The following is a 22,398-nucleotide window of genomic DNA, read 5'->3' on the forward strand; positions in this document are numbered from 1 at the left end:
GAATGCCCATGAAAAGGACAGATATCAATTTCTCTAATCAGGTGACAGTCCAGCAATATCAGTATCCACATAACAGAGAATTCAAGTGCCTGACTTCAGCAATCACTGCAAAGTTGGAACAGTGCATGAAATCTAATCTGAATGAAAACTGCTCGAGGGTGATGTCATGCTTACGCTGAGTCCTGATGCTCAAAGCATCACTCTTCAAAGAGAGTCATTCATTTCTCATATTCAATGACCCATTAATCTGGCATAGTGTTCCTTTCTCAAAATTACAGTCTGGGGGAAGTAAAAAAGATTCTTTACAATTAGTCCTTTATCTCCCATCCTTTTCTCCCTCTTTATACACATAGTTTTAAAAAGTAATTAATCCTTATATACAATTTCTATCTCAATAGATATGTCTTTCACATGTGAGTTTTCTGAAATATGTATGAAATTATCTTAAAATATCTAAAACAAAATCCAAATTACATGTCCTTTGTCTCTTTTGGTACTCCTGAAAGTAAACTTTACTCAAAAGTAGTATTTGGTGATCTTCCTTGGCTGGAAACTAGGACATACTAGTTAGACATCAACATTGCTTAAAGTAATGACCTGAATCAAATATATAAATATTGTGTTTTGTTCTGTTTCTATTGTAGTTTTCAATAGAGCAACACAGACAGAAGATAAAGGAACAGAAACAATTTCCCTATGTTTACCTCCATAGGAACTGATTTCTCAATGGGAAAAATTTAAATACTGATGATTCTCAAAAGCATACTGAGCATATGGAAAAGAATCATAAGAGCACACTGCTTTGAAAATCTGCTATGTATTCTAAAGTGGCTGCAATTTAAATAAACATTTAAAGCTTTGAGCAAGAAGGAAAATTAGCACAGGCAATGGTTAGTAATTTCTAGGAGGATGTCTTTAAAAAATATTTGGAAGGTTGCTTGTGGGATGTTATTAAGTATATGTGGTATGACAGACTGGTATGTATGTGTGTATGCATATATATGGAAAATAGTGTATGTGACTGTGATTATATGTGATGTGACAGACTGAAGTGTGTGTATACTCTTCCTTTTTTCCTTCCTTCCTACCTTTCTCCCTTCCTTCCTTATCTATCTATCTATCTATCTATCTATCTATCTATCTATCTATCTATGACTCTTAGTCTCAAAATTTTATATACTGATCCATCTAAGCTCACCAAGACTGAGTTTACCTTGGACCACAATATTTTTTCCTAAAGGAATTACTGGAACATCTTCTTTCATCTGGTTAAGGATGGGAGAGTTTAGTAATGAAATGAAAGTGTTTTCTTTAGTAAGTAAATGGAAATAGGTGGGAAACGGGCTGGGAATGAGGTAATAATACTGTTCCACTGCTGATGACATGCAACCAGCTGCACAGGGTTAGGTGTGGCCCTGAAAGTGGCCATCCCCACAGGCTCATGGTTGACTGTTGACCTTCAGGCAGAGAAAAAGACCCTCTAGAAACAAACATTCACAGGCAGTGTTTTCCAGTTGCCTCACCCTCCCACACCAGCATACACACCCCCACATGCCATAAGCCCACATTCATGTGCTAGAAAGGGGGAAGGTCTTCATGGGCACTGTGCTCACCCTTTCTATCTCAAACAAGCTGCTGCTTTTTGGCCAACTTACTGTTTCTTCAAATTAAGGGCTTAATCTGAGAAATACTGAGCAAGTCTTTGCTCTTACATCAGCCCAAAGACGACATGGAAAAAGAAAATTAAAAGAAAGATAATGTAAAACATGTTAACAAATTTAAAATTCTGGGGTTTTTAGCTTTGCAGTTGTACTCCTCCCAAATGAAATCATATTGGACCAGGTTAGGAATGTTAGCATAATTTTAAGAAAACAGAGAAATGGAGAAAGATAAACGATACCCCCATGAGATTTTTTAATCAGCAGACTTTGCAGCCTTTGGACACTCTATGGTGGACCTGATGTCAATTTTTCATTAGCTCATTTCCAAATTGAAACTGGACATTTCTGAATAAGATCTGTGCTTATTTCATTGGTTATTAGGTAATTCTATGAGAGATTTGTTATCTTAAGTAATATGAGATTGTTGCACTACCAAAATATGCATTTAGCTTTCTCCTAAGAATTAAAAATAGATATCTATGGATTTTAAAAGTCTTAAAGACTTCCAGACATCTGCTTCTGGGAAGATAAAACAGATATAATTTCCTGTTTCTCCTGCTAAGTACAACTAAGCATCTTGGACATTATACATAAAACAAACCTAAGAAGACTCTGAAAGGTAGAGCAGGGAATGTAGACCATCTACGACTACCAATGTGGTGAGTTCCCTGTGTTTTTCTTTTTTGCCTAATATATACCAGATTTGGAGCTGAAAAAGCCTACAACCCAAAGCCACCAATAGGTACAGGATGGATGACTAAGTTAAAAAAATGAACAACTATTCTCACAGCCAAAAGACAAGAAAAGAGGCAACATAAAAAAAATCAGACAGTAACCGCTCCACTCAAACCTAACATCATAAGGAAAAAAATGTTGCCCCATCTTTACCCATGTCAACAAAGGCTGAATGGTAAGTCTAAATTGCCATCCTTGCCAGACTGCAACGAGATGATCCAACCCACCCCCCTTTACCACCAAGGGAGCAGCAAAGAAGGCCAAGTAAGGAGCCAGAACTTTCATCCCATTTGGCATTAACAAGGTCATCTGTCCTCAAATGAATGGTGTTAGCAGGGACCATCAGGGAGTCTGGACTTTTACTCTCACTCAGTATTAAGAAGCCATCCCTCCCCTTCTCTGCTGGGGCAGTATAGGAGGAGATCCTGAAATCAGGACTTTCATGACCAATCAGCCCAGGACTTTCATCACTCCCAGTTAAGGAGTACCCTCACCACCACCAGTGGCTGGTGCCTATATGGGGAGTAGTAATGAGGCATTCCTACCCCTTTCATCCAGGGCTGTATCAAGGGAGGCCTGATGAGGAGCTAGAGATCTCACTCCCACTCCAGCCGCAAGGAAAAGCCCCTTCTTCCCTGTAATATCAGCAAAGTCTGAGTGGGGATCCTGACCTTCTACTTCTACTTGTAGAACCTGAACTTTTGGCCCCACTAGGCATTTAAAAAGCAGAGATCACTTTTTCCTGATGGAGTCATGTCAGATAAAACCAGCTACAATAGAAGGTTTATGTAAGATCCAGGATCTAGTACCATAATGCCATAAGTTTCAAGCTTCAATAGAAATAATCAAACATCACATTAAGAACTAGGAAGATCTAAAACTGAATGAAGACAATCAACAGATGCCCACACCAAGGTGGCAGTAGTGTAAGAATTATCTTAACAATGATTTTAAGTAGTCATCATAAAGATATTTTAATAGCAATTACAAATAAACTTGAAATAAATGAAAGAAATTGAAAGTTTCAGGGGAAAAACAGAAGATATAAAGAAAAATAAAATGGAAATTATAGAGCTAAAAATATAATAACCAAAATAAATTACTTAATTGATGGTCTAAACAGAAGAATGGAGGGAAGAGAGGAAAGAATCAGTAAACTGAAAGATGAAATAGAAATCACCCAAGCTGAACAACAGAGAGAAAATAGGTTGAAAAAAATAAAGTAAGTAAAACCTTAGGAAACTATGAGACTATTAAAAAATTCTAGTATTTATGTCATTGGAAACTGGACAGAGAGATAAAAGAGATCCCAAATTTGGTTAAATATATAAACCTACAAATTAAAAAAAAAACTTAAGAAACCTCAAATAGAATAAACCAAAAGAAATCTACACTATAACATGCATAGTCAAACTTCTGAAAGTAAAGACAAAGAAAAACCTTGAAAGCAGAAAGAGAAAACAATACCTTCTCAATCACAGAAAAACAATTTAGTAATACCAGACTTCTCATCAGAAACCATAGAAGCCAGAGGTAAGTGGTACACCATTTTCCAAGGGCTGGAAGAAAAGAACTTCAAGTTTAAATCTTGTATCCACTGAGCATATCCTTCAGGAACAAGAGGGAAATCAAGACATTCTCAGATAAAGGAAATTAAGAATTTGTTTCAAAAAAAATCTAAACTAAAAGAATGATTAAGGTAAATTCTCTAAACAGCAAAAGAAATAATAAAAGAAGAGCCCTTTGAACATCAGAAAGAAAGCACACAGCAAGCAAAATTACGGGTAAATAAAGAAGACTTTGCTTCTCTTTATTTTCTAAATTCTGTTTAACAATTGAAGCAAAAATTATAGCACCATCTATTGTAGTTCTCCATATATGTAGAGGAAATATTTAAGACAATTATATTATGAATAGGTAGGGTAAAGGGACATAAAGGCAGGGATAGTTTGCACACCCCACTTAAACTGGGAAAATGACACCAGTGGACTTTGTTGTTTATATGCAACATTATATACAGAGCAACCACTTAAAGGTACATGAAGCAATTCACTAAGAAAATAATACAGAAAAATCAAAATTCTAAAACATGTTCATATAACCTACAGGAAAGCAGAGAAATACTACAAGAGAAAACATAAGTAAAAAACAAAGGAAACAAACAGAAAACAAAAAATTAAAAGGCATATTTAAGCCCTAATATATCAATAATTATGTTCAATATAAATGATCCAAATACACAAATAACAAGACAGAGTATTGGTCAAGTAGATTTAAAAACATAGCTTAAATACATACTATCTAAAAGGAACTTACCTAAAATATGATATAGGCAACTTAAAGTAAAAAGAAAAGAAAAAGATCTATTATGTAAACATTAATCAAAAGAAAGCAGAAGTAGCTATATTAGTATTAGATAAAGCAGACTTCAGAGCACAGAAAATTACCAGAGGCACGGAGGAAATTACTTAGTAAAAAAGAGGTTGATCCACCAACAAGACAAACTAGACAATTGAATTTAACTAGACTAGATGTATGTACCAAAAAACCAGAACTGCAAAATATATGAAGTAAAACCAATTGAACAGGTGGAAGAAATAGACAAATGCACAAGTATATCTGGAGACTTCAACACTTCTCTCTCAACAATTGATAGAAAAATCAACAAGGGTATACAAGAACTCAACACCACCATCGACTAGCATAATGTCATCAACATTTCTACAACACTGTACCCAATAACAGCAGATCACACATTTTTTCAAGTAACCATGAAATATATACCAAGATAAGTTATGTCCTGGGCCACAAAAGAACAAATTTAAAAGAACCAAAAATTATATAGAGTATGTACACTGAGTGCAATGGAATCAAATTAGAAATCAGTAACAAGAAGATAATAAGAACAGCACACTTCTAAATATTCCTTGAGTCAAAAAGCACGTGTGTGCGCATGCGCGCGCTCGCGCGCGCACACACACACACACACACACACACACGCGTGCGCGCTGGAATATTACTCAGCCATAAAAAAGAATAAAATGTTGTGTATTTCTTGTTGTATACTCACAAGGCAGAGAGAGCAAGCTAGCTCTTTGGTCCTTTCTTATAAGGACACTAATCTTATTCATGAGGGCTCCACACTCATGACCTAATTACCTCCCAAAAGTCCCACCTCCAAATAACAAAACATTGGGGATTAGATTTCAATATATGAATGTTGAGTGTACGAAAACATTCAGTGCATAACTATTGTCTACATGGAATAAGACAAGGAATCTACATAAACCTAGAACTAAGTGAGTTCAGTAAGAAAAGAGGGTATATAATATAAGGTCACCATACAAAAATCAATCATATTTGAATATTCAAAAACAATCATGTGGAAATAAAAATTTAAAATGCAATACTGTTTTTCACAATAGCTCAAAAATGTAACACTTAGGTTGAAATCTAACAAAACAAGCATAAGATTTGCATAGTAAAAACTAAAAATGATGATGAAAGAAACCAAAAAGGACTAAGTAAATGGAAGACTCAACATAGTAAAGATATCAATTTTCCACAAACAGATATACAGATTTAATGTAATCCCAAAATATTTTTTAAGATATGGATAAAATTATTATAATGGAAAAGCAAAGGAACTAGAGCAACTAAAACAATTTTGAAAAAGAGAAATAAAGTAAGAGGAATCAGTTTATCTTATCATGATACGTAATACATAGCCACAGTAATCAAAGCCAGGTTGTGTTAGATGAGGGAAAGACATAAATCACCAGAATAGAATAGAGACCCACAATTTGATGCACACAAATATCCCTGAATGCTTGAAAAAAAGGTTGAAAAGGCAATTTATCAGAGAATTCTTTTCAGGAAATGATGCTGGAGGAAATGGACATCCACTGGCAAAAAATAAACTTAAGCCTCACACCTAGTACACAAATTAATACAAAATGGGTCACAGATTTAACTGTAAGATGTAAAACTACAAGTTTTTTAGAAAAATATAAGAGAAAATATTCAGGATTTAAGACAGGGTACACTTCTGAGACTTGACATCAAAATCAAAATTCGTAAAAGAAAAATTTGATAAATTGGACTTCATCAAAATTAAAAACTTTTGTTATGTAAAAATCCTGTAAAGAGGATGAAAAGGCAAGCTACTGGGAGAAAACATTTGCAAGCCACATATCTGGTTAGGACTAGAATCTAAAATATATAAAGAATACTCAAAATCCAACAGAAAAAAAAAAAGAAAGCAAACAATTAGAAAGTGAGAAAGACATGAAGTATCATTTCACTGAAGAGAATATGCAGACAGCAATAGGTACATGATTTTCAAATTTATTAGTCTTTAGGGAAATGCAAATTAAAAATGAGAGATATCATTATACACCTGTTAAAAAAGGCTAAAGCAAAGACTGAGAATACTAAATGCTGTCAAGGATGTGGTGAAACTAGATCACTGATACATTGCTGGTGTGAATATAAAAATGGACTGCTGCTCTGGAAAATAGTTCAGCAATTTCTTAAAAAACTAAGTATGAGACTACTGTACAACCCATCAACTGCATTCCCAGGCATTTAGCCCAGAGAAATGAAAACTTATATTTACATAGAAGCTTCTACTTGAATGTTAATAGCAGCTTTATTCATAATAGCCCCAAACTATCATCAATCCAGTTGGCCATCAATGGGTGAATGGTCAAACAGTGGTATATAGCCTTGGATAATTATAATTTTAGGAAAACAGATTCATGAATCGTACCAAAAAAAAAAAACTAATGTTAGTAACTTTGCATAACTTGTTATATAAATTTAATCAAAGAAAACTTATCCTAAAGAATCTGACTGAATGTTTAGTTAACCATCAGGACCAACATCCTGGGGGGAGGGTATAGCTCAAAGTGGTAGAGCGCATGCTTAGCATGCATGAGGTCCTAGATTCAACTCCCAGTACCTCCTCTAAAAAAAAAAAGTAAATAAATAAGTAACCTTAACTACCTCCCTTCCCATCTCAAAAAAAAAAAAAATCCTGACCACAGATCTAAAATTTTATTAAGATTCATCTACCCTTGTGATTAAATGTGGAGAGATTTTCAATTAATTCACTGTTCTTTTTACAAGGGTTTTCTAAGCTATTTTCCAAAATGCAATTGTATTTCCAAGAAAGTTATCCATTGAGTAAATTCTTGGCCCTAAACATTCAGAACTAGAAGATGGTAAACGCAAATATGCCCCCTCTTCCTTGATTTCTCCAGATACTCTATCTTTGTCTTGTGGAGTCACATTAGATGTGAAAACAAAAGAAACCTGCAAATAAGCAGAGGACTTCAGAAGTGAAAAATGAAGTAATTTTTCTATTTCACTGTATCCTATCTTGACGATAATGTAATTCTCTTACAAAAACTTCCTTTCCAATGTGCAGTTGAGGACACTCAGCATTTCCAAACCTAAGCATTAAAACTTGCTTCCATAAATAGACCTCTATGAGAACCTTTCCAGAATAACTCTAAAAGAGGCATCTAATGTTGTACATAAGATGAACTGTGAGAGTTCAGCCAGTATCACTGTTTTTACTTTGCAGCTTTTGCTGTTTCTTTCAATATTTATGTGTTCCTTACAAGTATTGCCAGCCTTGACTGAAACAAATGTGTTTCTCTTCAAAGCTAGATAATTGGTTGGGACTGATAATGGCTCTAAGTTTGTGGTTTCCTTCAAAAAGAATGTAGGTATTATTCTAATAGCTGCCTTTTTTTAGTGCCTGAGAATTCTGAATTGAGACTAGAACATATTTAAGTCTCTTAAATAAGGAAAAATGCATGAATAAACATACAAACACAAGTCATAAACAGCAGTCAAGAACCTGTAACTGGTTGACTCTGGAGAGAAATGGAAGCCAGAGAAAGGAGGGTCAAAGATATATTTTCATTGTATGCATCTTGTACCTTAAACAACATCTTTTACTGTGTGCATGTGTTATTTATTTAAATGAATGAATATGTAAATAAATAATTTGAAAAATACACAGAAATGAATAAAACTATTGTCTGAGATAAAACTTTATTCTTCATATCTACTTCTCTTCTTGAAAAAAATAAAATCTGTATTTGAGGAAAATTCCACTTGGGAATATTTGAAGAAAAAAATGTTCTTAACTCTCAGTGATTTATTTCCATGCCAGCCTTTGGGTTTGGGGTGTTTGGGAAGCTGCCAGTAGTTATGTGGTTGCCAGTTTGCTTTCTTGGTTGTTACTGACCTGTAGGGCATGTGCTACAAGTAAGTCGTAAAACATCACTGTGACTTATTTGCCTTTCTAAAAAGTGGAGCCCATTATTCTTGTTGCTTTCTTGCCTATGGAGGATATTATAAATAATTTATCAAATACCTCTGGTATGTTCATTGTTTTACCTGGAAAGAAGGCAAGAATGTTATTATCACAAGAAACCATAACGTTAAAAAATGCCTACCTAAAAAGTAAGTACTATGGCTATTAATAAGTTTAAGTTGATTATATTTCTCAGAATAAAGATGGTATCTTAAATGTTGATTTTGAATCTTATGAGACCAGAAGAAATCCAAGAGTGACAGTTAGAGCCACTTCTGAAGACAAATATCATGAGATAAAAACCAGCATAACCAGTGGAATGGCAGCAAGATACAGTTAAAACGCCAAACTAGGCCAGGCTGCTAATGTTTCACCAGCATATCATCCTTTGAAAAATCTCAGTGTTACTGAGCTCCTATTTAGTTTCTTTTTCACAATTCTGTTTATTTTTATTTAAGTGGATATGAAAGTACTCTGTGTGTCAAATGCAGAAACTGCAGTCTACCCACTGTTTGATAGCCACAGGGAGTTGCAATCAGCTCAGGGAAGCCCACACACCATCTCTCTGACCATGATGTTTCTAAAAGACAAGAGCTCCAAATGTAAATTTTGTTATCTATTTGTGTGACCAAAATGCAAGTCTTCTGAAAATGTAAGTGGAGATTTCATCTTATTTTCCAAATTCCAAAATAGGTAAGAGTGTTTTGTGAGGGCCTTGAACAATTTTATTTTGATAATTTCAACTTGGAAAGTATAGTCATGCCCTCACATGACCATCAGGTGGTGATTATCACTTACAGTTGGTTGTCACCAAAGTCAATTTTGCTGAAAAATATTGAAATAGAATCACTTTGATCCCTAGCACAGGAACTGGGGCTTGAAAGGGATACAATCTGAATAGGGTAGTGAATTCCAAGATTCATTAAACTCCTTTTTAGCTTACATTTCATAGCAATATTAACATATGGCATAATATAGTCTGTATTAGGCTAACTTCCTCAGAGATTACTATGTGTAGCTTTAAGGATTCAGAGAAAAGAGATTATCCTTGCCTCAAAGAGTTCATGGCAGATCCAGCCAGAAGGGAAATTAGATTGTAACAGAATGAAGGTTTTGGCAAGGAGAGCGCATAAAGAGTGCCCAATCAGGACTAGGGAAGAATGGGAGAAGGGAAAAGGCTACCTAGAAGAAAGCGAGGACCGAGAAACATAGAAATTAGCCAAAAGAAGAAAACATGGGGAAAAAGCAAATAAAGAAGCCTAGGTTTTTTTTTCAATGTGTGATCCAAAGACAAGGGTAAGACCTGGAGCATGGATTTGCTCAGGAAACTATAAGATGCTTAGGTGGCAAAGGAAGATGGATGATATATCATTGATTACTGCAAAAGCAGGGTGGGATTGAGCCACGAGTGGCAAAACATGTTTGAAAGGTAACAGCCAGGCTGCTACAAGCCCGATGAGGCCATCAGAAAGGGCACAGAGAAGCACTTGTGTGGGAATAGGTGTACCTTTGAGTGCTGAAAGAGCTCCTACCCCAATCTAGTGACATAAAAAGCAAGAGGTTGACAGTAAAAAGAAGTAAGACTTCCTTTTTATTGGGTAGTTTTCTCACTTTCGTAGGCTGGACCAACCACCAAACTTCAAGATGCATCCATTGACCATTACTCTTTTTCATAAATCCATCTTTTGTACTGCATACGTACTGGTTTTGTGGGTGATGAGTTAGGACAATGGTACTTCCAAGCACAGGTTGTTATTGTTTTGTTTATTTTGGCCTGACAATGATATTGTCTCTCCTTGATGGAAAGAATGAAGAGGGTAAGACAGGTCCAGGTGGTAGAATAGCGATTAGGTCATTTGGGGAGGTACCTTGGTATGAAATACTGTGTACTTCTAATAAATACAAACGTATATAAATCACAAGAGGTTAACAGAAGATGAGGGTCAGTAACAAATATAAACAATGTTTGGTACCAAGGATGTATGTAAGATCAACCCAGGAGGACCAGAGTGAAATGGAGGTTGAAGACAGAGCTCTAAAGAACAGTTATGGCTCTGATATGGGTAGAGAAAGAGATGCCTTTATATGAGAAACTGCGGACATAGAACGAGGTGAAAAACTAAGATGAGAGTAATGTTCTAGAAATCAAGAGAAAAGAGAGTTTCATGAGAGATTTCATTAAAGAGGCAATGATCGGATATAATTTTTGATATAATGAACAAATTCTGGTGAATCTATGCCAGGCAGATTAAATTTTCCATTACACACACAGGTCAAGTAAAGTAAGAAATAAGAACATTTTATGACAGTAGCAAGGGCAATTTCATTGTAGGCCTGGGTGAATGGCAAGGTAGAACAGTGCAGAAGGCTGTACAGAGAACAGAGACACAGGACTAAGATTTCTAATAAATTTCAACTGATCACTTCCAACTTTAATTTTTATAATAAATATGTAAAATGGTACTTCCAAACACAGGTAGTTTTTGTTATGTTTATTTTGGCCTGACAATGACATTGTCTCTCCTTGATGGAGAGAATGAAGAGGGTAAGACAGGGTAAAAGTATGATTTCTTATTCTAATATCATCAGATTAGTCATTTTTTCTAAGACTGTCTTTGTTACATATATGTATACATATATACATATACATATATATATACATATACATATATACACACACACACACATTTATAATACATATTTATGGATATACAAATGTATTTTCCCCAAATACCTTACTATAGGATCACTATTTATGGAGAATTTAAAGAGTAAATTATATAAAATAATATAAAATATAACAGGTATATGATGGGTCATGGACATAAAAATAAAATTTTCTTAGTAGCATGTTCTCTCTCTCTCTCTCTCTCTCTATCCCATCTCTGTCTCTCTCCCCAGTCAGCACAGAAGAATGTGGAAATGTTTGAGACTCTGTCACTGAATTTTTCCACCTGTTTCATGACATGCGAACATCAACTTATAAGGACTCACACATACCCATTTACCCACCTCATCAATACACATATAAAATAACTTAAATTATGATATCTAATGTAACTAAAGAAAGATGCAGAGGGATTTCATTATAAAAATCAAGGACCAAATCAATCTTGTAAAAAAGATCCATTTAATGTCTGCTTTTCTAGGGAACATTTATTGAATAAATGTCTGTAGTCTGTGTGCAGAATTTGGTCTGTACCTTTATAATCTAGTAGCAAGTCTAGAGAAGTAGCTAACTCTTACCACCTTGAACTCTTAGAATGACTACCATTATCTACCAAAAAAATAAAACGTAGGATCATGAATTGCCTAATTAGGTCAGTTTGCAATATCTTAAAAATACTGATAGTTTAAGGGATGGAGAAAAGAAGCCCTCATAGATGACAGAGATATAAAGAAAACATGAAGTTACATGAAAGATAAGAGTGTTTTATGTTTTACATAGAGAAGATATGTTGACCTGAATGTTTTGAGGAAGAGAAGAATATAGTTTAAAAAAACAACAACAACAAAAAAGAACGGGTCATGATTCAAGACAGAGTAGGCAACTGATAAAGCAAGGCGCCCTGAGAAGGTAAGAGGGGTACTGCGGAGCCCAGTTGGAGGGATTAGCCTTCTATGGAATAATTAATCCTCCTAGATTAAATAAAGAGGAAAAGGATGAGGTGTCTCCATTAAGCAGTATGTAGCTAAAAGGAGTGGGAAGTCTAGTGGGGGTGTGGGAGAGGAAAGTAAGTTTGGATCATCAAAAGAATGGTAAGGCTTCAGAACTTTTGTTGAGGCAATAGGATAGCTTTTGAAGGACAGGAAAGGAATTGATCACTGACAGAGGTTCCATCAGACCTGGGACACAGTAAATGTGTACTGAGGTCACGCTGCATAGTTTCATAAATTCCCTAGTTTAATTGTAACTGGTAAGGCAGATGGTAGCATAAATCAAGGATTAGGACTCTGCAGGGCACTTATGGAATAGATAAAAGAGCAAAGGAAATGAAGATTCAAAGGCTTCTCACAAAAGAACAATTTAAGTGATTAACTGATAAATCTTTGCATTGAATAAAAATCTTTGAATAAATGTGGATGTAATTTCTGATCATGAGGTACCCAGGCAAGGTAAAATAGCACCACTATCATCACCAATACCATCATCATCTAAAAAGAAAAATGATCTATACTATGAAAGACATAAGCTGAATGTGAATCCAGTGGATACTGTTAAGTTTTCTTGACTACAAATTAAAAATGTAACCTTCTTTTCATTACTTTAAGAGCAAACAAGTCTTCTTTTTTTAAAGAGTAGATAAACATGTGAGAAGATGTGACGACATGCCAATTGCCCATAGTATCATCTTCTATTAAAGGAAATGCATTTTGAGAGATTTGGGGTATTATTAATTTTATTTTCTAGTTCTTCCAAACCCAAAATAAATTAGGTAAGTCATTTGTCTCAACTGGCTCTGTGGAACATGAGAATGCTTTAGGGTCATTGGAATTAAGCAGCCATATGGAATTTGTAGTGTACTTTTAACTAAGACAGATGGCAGCAGAATGGAGCTGCCTTGAGGCTGTAGAAACACTCCAGTGACCATCAGCAGTCAATTAAGAATTGAGACAAGAGGGAAATGTCATTTCAACCCCTGTAACATTTATCTGGTGCATGTATCTTTGCTGCCTTTCATAAGTCTATTTCATGGGGTATGGCTCTAAAAAAGAGTTAGAGGAAATGTTTTTCTGACCTCCTCTTATAGAAAGCATCTAAATTCTGGTCCAGTTCTTAGGATGTCAAAGATTACAACTTCTGCTTATACCTGGGGACAGCCTAGAAGACTAGATTACTTCCAGTACTGTTCTCAGCAAGCTCAAGATGAAATATTCCTTTAGCTTCTAGAATAGATTAATAAACCCAAGAATCATTCATTTCTTAAGCAGTTTCTCTGTATGTGCTTTGTACCGATCTCTAGCTCTGATGTTATCAAAGTCAAATTTCTTGTTTTTTTGCGGGGAGGATATAGCTCAGTGGTAGAGCACATGCTTTGCATGCACGAGGTCCTGGATTCAATCCCCAGTACCTCCATTAAAAATAAATAAATAAAACATTAAAAGCCTAATTACCTCCCCCCTAAAAAAACTTCCTCTTCTTAAGGCGGTCATGAAGAAGACAAACTTGTAAACCAGATTATAACACAGTAGGACTGAGTATTCTGATAGAAATGCAGTACTCTGTAAGCATAGATAAGGGTAACTTTTCCATCCAGGCAGGGCAGGCGGGTCCTTCTGAAGGAAGATTTGTTTGTGCAGAGTCTTGAAGGGTGAGTGTGGAGAGCTTGAAAAAAGGTAATACAGGAGGAAAAGGATTTAACATAGAAGATATACAAATATATATATATATTTTATAATATGTGCAAAAAAAATAGTAAAGCAAGAAGTAGCATCACTTAATCAAGGACCGAGAAGACTATGAGTCGGGCAGAGTGTTGGAGGTGAGCATGGATAGTCTGCAGGAGCCAGGTCTGAATGCCTTGAGTGGCAGGCTCAGATATTTCACTGTCACAGTCTGAGCTGTAGAGACTCCCTGAAAAGGGTTTTTAATGAAGATAAAATCGTCAACTCCGAATCTGAAAATATGTATCGATCGATCTCTATCTCTATCTGCCTACAGAGCAGAAGGCAGATGTTTAAATACACAGGGGTAGTAAGTTGTGAGGAGCAAGGATGGTGTAAGATGGATCACAGGGAGAACAGTTAGGAGGAGACCTCTGTTACCTGTCTAAGTGATGCTAACAACATGAACTTCTGTATTTGAGAATGAATCAGAGGTTGTGTAGAGGAGAGGATGATTTAAGAAAAATCAGAATGTAGCACTGATAAATCTTGGCAACACACTGTGTTCAGATTTCAGAATGAGCAGGAGTCTAGGAAAATCTCCAGGCTTTTGGCTTGTGGGTTTGCCCTTCACAAAAGTAGGTGTGGTGAGGAAAACAATGGCCTCTGCCAAGTATGTCTTTGCCCTAATTCCTGGAATCTAAGACATACTATATAATACAGCAAAGGGGAATGCAGGTTGTTCATGGAATTAAGGTTGTTAATAACCTGACCTTAAAACAAGGAGATTACTCTGGATTATCCTGATGAGCCCAATATAATCACAGGAATAACATGAAAGAGTAAGGCAGAAAAGGAGATGAACATCAAACAGATATTTGAAGATACTACACGTTGGAATAAAGGGCCATGAACAAGAACTCAGGTGGTCTCTAGAGTTGGAAAAGGAAAGGAAACAGATTTTCCCCTAGAGCACTGAGAGGGAGCATAGCCCTTCCAACACCTTGACTCAGTGAGACCTATTTCAAACTTCCGGATTCTGGAACTGTAAGACAATAAGCATGTATTGCATTAAGCCCCGAAGTCTGTGGTAAATGTTAGAGCAATAGAAAATGAATACAGTACAGAATATAGTTAGAAGAGCAAGTTAGGGGGAAATGATAACAGTAGTTCTGGCAGGATCAAATTCTAGGGAAGAGTGATGTAGATGTCTATGAATTAGTCAAAGAGGAAGAGACTGTGAAGATGACCAAGAGGATATGCCCAGAGGTATAGGATCAAAACTAGGACAGCCTAATGTCCAAGAAACCAAGGGAAGAGAGATTTTTAAAAAGGTGGTGGTCAGTAATGATGAATACCCCGAAGTTCAAGTGATACAACGATGGGAAAGTATGCTTTGGAACCAACAGTGAGAGTGGCCTCAAAAACCTGACTCAGATGACTTGGTTCTGTGTGAGTGGAGACGGAAAGGTACCGTTAACCTGGCCTGTCACTGCCCATTCCTGTATCAAACCCAATTTGCGACCCTAGGAAGAGAAAGCTCAGAAGAAGTGCTATATCCAAAAATACTTTTGCAAATCAAATACTATACTATACGGTGCTAGAAATTGACTTGTTCTGCTACTCGTAGGGAATGAAGTGCACTGGTGTTTTAAAGATAAATGAAACCTACTGTACTACGTAACAATTTATCTGTTTGTTTAGTTTTAATGGCAGTTCTTCTGAATCACATCAAGTGTTTATCTCTTCTAAAATGGATGGATATGCAGAATGAAAATATTAGAGATGCAATTCCAGTTTTCCTGGAGGACTTAGTGATATCAATGTGAAAGCAATGAATGTGTATATTTATAATACAGTAGTACTTCTATTGCCTGATGTAAGAAGTGTTTAAACTTGTACCAGTGTTCTTGGGATTGTCATTCATGTGGCCAATGCTGCAAAACTGGCAACTATAAATTAGATTGTTTTGGTGTTCCTCCAGCCCCGATCGAAGTATTGGTTTTCTAGTCTGTGGACTTAAAGGGCATGTTACCAAAACTGTTAATATTTTTTATCAAAGAAAAGTAAATAAGCTCTGTATTTCCATTAGTAGATATATATTATAGGTCATCAAAGACATTTTTAATTTACCTTTAGTTTCTAGGCTATGTTCTAGTCAGATGGGGATGTCAAATAGATGTAACATTAATATGGATCAGCAAGTGAGAAAAAACTGCCTATAATATGCTATTGACTGCACCCATAAATTTGTTTTGCTCACTGGATTTAGCACCCTGATTTATATTAGAAGTAGTTCCTTGATAACATTTAAATACTCTAATAAAAACATTATAAGCAAAGAAAATTACAAACTAGTATCTCTCATGAACATAGATGCATAATTCCTCAATTAAATATTAGAAAATCAAGTCCAACAATGTATACAAAGAACTATACAGAATGACATAAATTTTTATGTAGAAAATCTGAAAGAACTGACAAAAAACAAAAACTTTTTGAACTAATTATCAAGTATAGCAAGACTGCAAGATACAGGGTAAACAGATAAAAGTCAACTGCTTTCCTCTATACTAGCAATGAAAAATTAGAATCTAAAATTTAGGGGGAAAATAACATTTGCAGTAGTATCAACAAATAAAATAACTATTTTATAAATAAAGTACTTACATATTAAATATGTATTAAACCTATATGCAAAAACCCATAAAACTGATGAACAAAATGAGAAAAAGATCTGAATAAATGAAGAGAGATTCTGTGTTCAAAGAATGAAAGACATGATACTGTTAAAAAATTCTTAGATAAAACACCAAAAGCACTAAATAAAAAAAATGGATAAGGCGTACTTGACCGAAGTTAAGTTCTATAACATCTCACAGATTTGCTGATTTTATAAGTAAATAACTGTTAGTTTTTGTTGGTCACTCAGATAGCTTTAAGGTGAATGGGTGTTTATTTTACCAGTCATTAACAACAGCTTACATCCATATGATATTTTTATGGACACAATCCTTTAACGTATTTCTTGTCTCTAATGTGCAAAGTAGTTCTGTTAATTGGACAGAGGAGGCACACAATGGTTAAGAGGCCAAGCAGGCTCACAATGGTGAAGTGACTTGTCAAGGACAAAGAGTTTGTCTGTGGCAGAGATGAGTCTAAAACCCAGGCCTTCTGACTCTTAGCTTCGTGCACCATCCAAAACACTGACCAAGGGTATCAATACTACAGTTGACTTACTGAAAATGACTACTCGGACAGCAAAGCTAAATCGTAATAATGACAAGAATAATGTTACTGAAAATCCAACCATACTACTATTTCATAGACATACCTAGTGTATAAGCAGCTCCTACAAGTTTTGAGAGGGAAGCCAAAAGACTGAATAAGTTTCACAATAATAAACACAGCCTTCAATTTATTGCTTTCTATTACTTTAAATTGTAACATCAAGGTTGAATTCTGTTTTTCCTACCTTCTAGCTGTGATATCTTGGGCAAGTTATTTAATTTCTCTGGGTCTACTATTTCTCTTTAATAAAGTGGGCATCATGAAAATAGCCACATCACAGTAGTAGTATTATGAAGACTAAAAGCATGAATATAAGTAAAAGATTCAGAACAGTGCACCTATTAAGAATTCAGTTATTTGTAACTATTCCTTAACTGCTCTTGATAATAATTTAGGAAACTCTGTTTAAGGAGTGTAATCAGAGGTCACTCAGGTTCAATAAACACTTTATTTAAGCATAAGGTTCACTGCAGCTAACCAGCTAAACACTCTTAACTTTTTGCAGCTCAGCTATTAGTCCTGTTGATGAGCGATTCATTAGTCATGGTTCTGGTCCTGGGAAAGCACACGTGGAGCTGAAACCTTATCTTTCCCTCCCTAAGAAAACCAACCTCACCCAAGTAACTACTGTACAGTCATGTGCAGATAAATGAGTATCTCTTCCAGAGGAAAGTCTTTGCTTGGAGGTCTCAAATTCTAGGCATGTCTCTGATTCAATGTAGCCAATTATTACTTTTCTCCTTGTGCTTTGAAAATACACACACTGATCCTACAGCCCCATAAATGAACTGAGCATGAACTCCAGATGAAGACTCTTTCGTGATGGTGATTAATGGGCTGCAAAGATTTTGAAATGAAAACCTGAAACCACAAACCAGTCATACAGTTGGCTAAATATTTTGTTTGGGTGCTACACCCAAACTACTGATAACCCAGTGTTGACCCTGTATTCCAAACCAGGAAGGAAGGGCCGGGGTTTTCAAGAGGGAGATTTGTGGTCTGGGTTTGGTCTGTCTATAAAAAGTTGTGGTGCGTGGTCTTAACGGAGTTCATCCTCCAAGTCTCCGACTGATTGAGCATGAGGTTCTCACAGAAGCAAGTTGTGACAGCTGGAATTTGGCATCCACAGCCTCTCAGAACAGGCTGCTGATCCCAGACTGATACTTTTAAAACCCTACAACAAGCCTGTTACCATTCTTGAGATTTGTTTCAGCAGGCGCCAGGGAGGAATGTTGCTGCCCCCTCATTGCTAGTCAGGAGTCTCATCCCAGCATAACTCAAGAACTTCTGGGGTCTTGGCTCCGGTCTCATTCAGAGACTGTTTTTTTTTTGCAGGACACTAGCAAAACCATGTGCTTTGTTTAAAGCTGTAGAATGGGTGGCAATATCAACAAAGGTTCTGAAGGCATATGTCAAAAGGCCATCGCCATATGAGTGAACTAAGCAAAAGGCACTAGGGACAGGCAACTTCACTGAATCTTGGGGAAGGTGCTTTTTAATCTATTAAGAAAAAAAAAGTAACAACTATTTTCCAATTTTAGATACATATTGTCCAGCTTGTGTTTATCTTGAATCTCATGCAAAAAAAGCACATGATTATTTAGAATATAAAACTCAAGTTATAGGGGATATATGGTCTTTGATTTACCTCTTTAATCTTTCAATTGACTTATGCCTTAGAACTATATTATTTCTTCTATTTTAAAAAATGGACAATTTAGTATCAATAACAGTATTTCCTTCTTTGTAGCATCTTTGAGGAAAACGATTCTCAGGTGTGGTACAAGATTTGATTAATGTGTGACTGGTAACAACTAAAGACTATAATATTTATGCAAAGATATTTATTTTTTTTTAAATTTCAAGTCTTGTCTCTCACTTACTAGCGGGATGTTTGGCAAGCTTACAAACCTTTAGAAGTATAATTTTCCTACAGTAAAATAAATAATAATAATGTTACATGATGGTTGTGAGAATTTATTGACTACATATGATAATATTCTCTGAAAGTAATAAAATTATAGAAACATATTAGTATAATCTATGCTCATGTTTATTCAATTAAATCCTTAAAATTTCCTGCTATTTATAAAATACAATTAAAAATCATAACATTCATAGACTTAACAATGAAATCAAGAGCTTTATTTTTGTTTTAAATCACACATAATTGAGTAGGGGAAAAAATGTCAAAAACATGAAGAGTTAAGTCAGGCCGGTTAGAACTAGGAGAACTATAGTAACTACCCCCCAGAAGCTGAAGGTGTCAGCCAAAATGTCCTTCTGGGCCTCTAAGACTCCAGCTTGCCCCAAATGTCCCAGGAAGGAGTTCTGGAATTGAAATTTAGATTTTTTTTTTTTTTTAAAGAAAGTCAGCATTCCTTTCAGTGGCAGTGGAAGCTGTCAGTATGGATGGATTCATACAAACAATTTGCAGGATGAGAAGAAATAAAGACTCATGATTGGATTCATGAGAATACTCACCACTCTGGGGGGAGGAAAGGGATTTTTAAGTTTTTAAGAAGTGCTTGGAAAGGTAAGTCTACCCAAATCTGAGAAGCAGTATGTAGCAAATTAGGAGAACCTAGACTGAATGGCTTTTCTGAGAGTAAGTTTCCAACAAGGAAGACATCGCTATCAGTCCATTCTGCTATGGCCACCAAGAAATCAAATAAGATGAAAACTGGAAAAGGTACAGTTCAGTGGCCAGTAATGAAATAGCTTAAATGAAACAATGAGGAAGAGTCTGGAAGTTAACTGAGGTACAAAGAGCAAAGAAGGAAGGACAGGCAGCAAAGTGTGGACCACTTCAGATGTGCTGTTTTAAGTTAGGAAACACTTGATACCAAAACTGTCTGTAGATAAAAGGTCAAAGTGCAATCACAGAGGAAGAATCAAGATCACTGGTAGAGCAAGTTCCCTTCTGGCAGAAGAGTGAAGTGCAGTGAACAAGTAGGAAGACTGGACTTGAGCTTGAAAGACAAAGGATAGAGGGAGTCCAGGAATGCATAGGTAGGAATTGATAGGTTTGGGAGCAGGAAATACATGGAGGCTCTTTACTTCACACATGAAATTTTCAGCTTCAGCATACTGCCATATTATATTTAGAATATTACAACAGAGCTCAGTGCAATGAAATTCTGGAAAATGGGAAGCTTCAGTCTGAGTTACTAATGTCTATAGTTAAATACTGGCCAATAGAGGTCCATAAGCAAAACAGCTAACCGGCTATTTGTTCATTCCTTCATTGAATAAGTACATTCAGAGCTTAGCATGTGTCAGAAACTTTGTTTCCACAGAGGGTAGAAAAAAAGTGAGATTTAGCTCCACCAAGAAGAGTTATAACTAACTATACAAAGACATGGGTTGACTATAAGGACTCTTAAACATTATCCTTGTGAGAAAATCAAATACTTTACAGTGTCTGAAAAATACTGTTGTTACTCTTTTGTCTGAGAATATTTAATATTTAAGCATGAAACTGTCACCTGGTGAGGACAGACAATATGTCTTGTTCAGGGAATGAATCTCTAAAACCTTTCAGGGGAATCTGAGACTACAAAATTGAATCTTATGTGGCATAAAATTGGCCTCACAAATTTTAAAAGCAGGAAAGAATGTAGGTCTTCTCCAATATTTTTCCAATGTGCTAAATCTCACAAAACAATAAAGGCAATACTGTTCCTGTACTTTTCATAGCTATTTAGCAATATAAAAGAAAAGGATATTAATACTTGAATTCAGTATATTTAAATGGAAACATTTTTATTGATAAATGAATCTGACTTTTGAGAGGTTATTCTGAACATGCAAGAACATGTATGTGTATTCCATTATAAAAACTTTTAAGTGTGGTGATCACTGAAGTCTCGCAAGCACATATATATTAATTTTCAAGAGCTTACATTCTGCCTTTGATATGTATTTACTGGACACATTTAATTAAAATTATCTGTTATGTTAACAGTAAAACTTGAATGCATCAATTATTTTAAGATCAGTTCCGTTTCACTCTGATTTTTATGAAAAAATAATGAATATGTAAATTACACTTTTAGGACAATTTAGTAAGCTGTCCCCTGAAATATATGTCACATTTTCATCCATGCGCGCGCGCACACACACACACACACACAAATTCAAAAAGCTTATAAAGAAACTAGATGTTTGAGTTAACTTGAAATTAATATTCAAATAGCAGGCATTTACGTTTATAAAAATGTGTCAGGTCCCCAAAGTCTTAACTGTGAGGTTTATGTGAATGTTTATTGTTTTAGACTTGTGTCTTTTGTCTCCTATTTTTCTCTGCTAAGAGCTATATTCAGCCTCTCTGGGAGGTTACAGCCCAGGATAAAAGAGAAATTTTCTCTCTATACATAATGCACACACATATACACACACATATACATATACTTGAGCAGCTACACACAAATCAATTTTTGAAGTCTTGTCTGTCCCATTTTGTTCCCTTGAGTGCTAGTGTCTGTGAGATGGATTTGGTACTGCAGAACAGATTAGGTAGCCATAAAAATGAGCTATTCCTTTCAGAACTCCTTTCAACAGAAGACATGCTGTCTCGAGTACAGTAACTGACACAACTTACAATAACTAACAACTTACATTGTGATTTAACTTTTTATGATGTTAAAACTCCTTTCATACTAGGAATTCTATCTATAATTGTTTCGAAATGACCTTTTTAAAAAGTTTTTCCTCAGGTAAGAAGATAAACTATCTGCACACAAGGTTTTCCCAAGGTCTAGTGAACAACTGAAGAAGGAAACGTTGAATTGTACAGGTTTAAGACACTTTTTTTTTTAATATTAGGAAGTCAAATTTTTTTTCCAAGCCTGACATATCTCATCACCAACAGAAAATGTGCAAAGGGACAAAAGAGCCAGATATCTGAATATTCAATTTTTTCACTGTAAAATAGGCCATCTGTCTTAAAGTTAACTTTCCTTGGTAAGGCCTGCATACTTTCTCACCCCAAATGACCCTGTGAGAAGTTGTTGATGTCTTCTTGAATATATGCCAAATACCACTAATAGAATA

General features: G+C 35.5%; 1 long non-coding RNA gene and 1 other non-coding gene across 2 annotated transcripts in view; one reads left to right on the top strand and one right to left on the bottom strand.

Annotated features, from left to right (window-relative positions):
• LOC116281549 (uncharacterized) overlaps nt 1-22,398 on the bottom strand; it is a 489,842-nt gene that overhangs the window by 267,785 nt on the left and 199,659 nt on the right. The window lies entirely within an intron of this gene.
• On the top strand, nt 13,732-13,804 carry TRNAA-UGC (transfer RNA alanine (anticodon UGC)). Its single transcript has one exon. It is a non-coding gene; the product is annotated as a tRNA-Ala (tRNA).

The sequence above is a fragment of the Vicugna pacos genome, chromosome 8 (assembly GCF_048564905.1).
Source record: "Vicugna pacos chromosome 8, VicPac4, whole genome shotgun sequence".
NCBI lineage: Eukaryota > Metazoa > Chordata > Mammalia > Artiodactyla > Camelidae > Vicugna > Vicugna pacos.